A 2,603-nucleotide genomic window follows, 5' to 3' on the forward strand; every position below is an offset into this window, starting at 1 on the left:
GTCACACAGATAATTTCTGTTTAACTTCTGCTTAACTATTGTTTCTGTTTATCTTCGGTAAGAGCAACAGGTATCTCTTTTCCTTTTCCTATAAGCTGCTCCATCTCTTCAAAGATGGTCCTTTTCCCCTCACCATTATTGCCACACAGAAGAGAGATTCCATACTTGGACAGTTCTGCAGCTCCCATGGTGTCTCTTTGTGGAAACTTTAACTAGCTTTCATACTGTCTAGTGTAACCACAATAGAAGTGAGTCAGGCTGCAACCGAGTACCCTCTTACATGGGAGTAAGACTCTTTGAAATCAACGGGGCTTATTTCTGAACAGGCACTGTAGGCTTGTGCTGTAAGGGAAGGGAGGGAAAGTAAGTGAATGAGGCTCCATAGAAAAATCAACACACTGGCACAGAATCCATCATCTGATTTAGAATTCGCAGTCACAAACATTGGGTGTGTGTGTGTTTTCTCCAAAGTTTCCAACTTTCATAATCACAGGAGGAAAAATGCTGAAAAACAAGGAAAATGTCTGTATCTGTTAAAGGATGAGAATATTTTGTTTGTTTAAAAAACCAGTTTTTAGAAAGATAAACAATTCCTTTATCTGTGCATCCCTATCTCCTCAACTGTGATTCCCTTTTTGTCCTGTTCCTTTCTGGCCCTGTGTCTCTTCTTCCTCCTTCCTCTGTTTATTTATTATTTATTTATTACATTTATATACTGCCCCATAGCCGAAGCTCTCTGGGCGGTTTACAGCAATTAAAAACATTAAAAACAAATACACAAATTTTAAAACACAAAAAACAATTGAAAAACACAATTGAAAAAAATAAAAACAATTTAAAAACACATGCTAAAATGCCTGGGAGAAAAGGAAAGTCTTGACCTGGCGCCACAAAGATAACAGTGTTGGCGCCAGGCGCACCTCATCAGTCACATCATTCCATAATTTGGGGGCCACCACTGAGAAGGCCCTCTCCCTTGTTGCCAGGGCCTTGGATGTTGAGCGTAGCGTACAAGTGGGTTCATGTCGGGAGAGGCGTTCCATCTGGTATTGTGGTCCTAAGCCATGTAAGGCTTTATAGGTTAAAACCAGCACCTTGAATCAAGCTTGGAAACATACAGGCAGCCAATGCAAGTGTTTCTCCCTGCTCCTTGGCAAAAATGTATCTATTTATTTATTCTCTCAAATATTTCTCTTATCTCAAGTTAATTCCCTGACCTTCTCTCCATTTTCTAGATTTGCATCCCACAGCGTGGACTGCTGCCATTTAAAACAACAAAACAAAAACGTTTTAAATAAATCAAGCTGAAAGCAACAAAATAATTTGTTGAAGATAGGAAAGGCATGTACACAACCCTTTTCATTTTCTGTAATGACCTGGTGTGCTGAGCGCCTATGGGTGTGTACTTCACAGGGAGAGGGAGAACACACATTTGTTATACCCCATCAGCATTGTTCTACACACCATCACTACCCCTGCAGAGGGCTGAATTAAGCCCATAATTTATTATGAAAACAGAAAGGCACACTATTAAAACACAGAAAATAAGAGAAAGTAAATGCAGGCTTGCTATACTAAACTTTGGCTTAGCAATTTAAAAGTTTGCTAAGATACCAAAACTTAAGTTACTAACAGTGTGATCCTATGCATATTTGCACAGAAGCAGACTTACTCTACTTACTCCCAGGAAACATTATAAGAAAGTTACAGAATTGCCACCCAGAAATCTTGGTTTGACACAGCTGCCATGGGCCCCTTCTGGGAGGAAAGGCAGGATATAAATTTAATAAACAAACAAATAAATAATATCTTTGAAATTACTTGCAGTTTCAAGAGAGCAGCCTAGATGACACTGGTAAAAGTGTCACCTCACTCAAGATATAGTTCAAAAGGTATTGCCAGTCACAGACAAAAACATGGCTGAAAGACTTAGCAAACTGAGAACAAAATATATATGCCAACCCCACCATACATATCTATGTTAAAGACCAGGGTGAGGAAATCAGTGACATAATTTCTCACTAATCTCAGACTTTGTTTTGCAAGGTGTCCATCGTAAATGACAGTTTACATTTCCAAGGTACAAGCTATAAATTAATTTTCTACCCAAATCACATATACCTAGACTGAAATTCTAATAGGATATTTTTGATTGTATAGTTCCTTTGGAAGGAGGTTTGTTTAATAACACTTATTACAGGGACCTGTGAAACTGCTGGGTGGCAAGGAATGAAGAGAAACCAGTTGTTATAAGGAAGACACAATTTAAATCGCTGATTTAAATGGCAGTGGGATTGCAATCTGTGCTCTTTCTGTAGCAGGCTGGTTTACCCACCTGTCATCCTTCATGGGAAAGGATGAATTAGAACATGATGGTCTTGCTGCTCACAGATGGCAGGACCAATAATCATTCCTATAATATAAAGCTGGATTTTCCTCTTCATACAGAAAAATTAAATAAGAAATATTAAAAGTGACTGTATTGTGACAATTGTGTATATATTTGTAAAGGATGTGTAACTTAGGAGAGTTATAACACTGCCACGTTAATCAGAAGCACTGGATAGAAGATGGTCATGCCCAATATTTCCCAGATGGGAAAA

The sequence above is a fragment of the Rhineura floridana genome, chromosome 11 (genome assembly GCF_030035675.1).
Source record: "Rhineura floridana isolate rRhiFlo1 chromosome 11, rRhiFlo1.hap2, whole genome shotgun sequence".
In the NCBI taxonomy this organism is placed as follows: domain Eukaryota; kingdom Metazoa; phylum Chordata; class Lepidosauria; order Squamata; family Rhineuridae; genus Rhineura; species Rhineura floridana.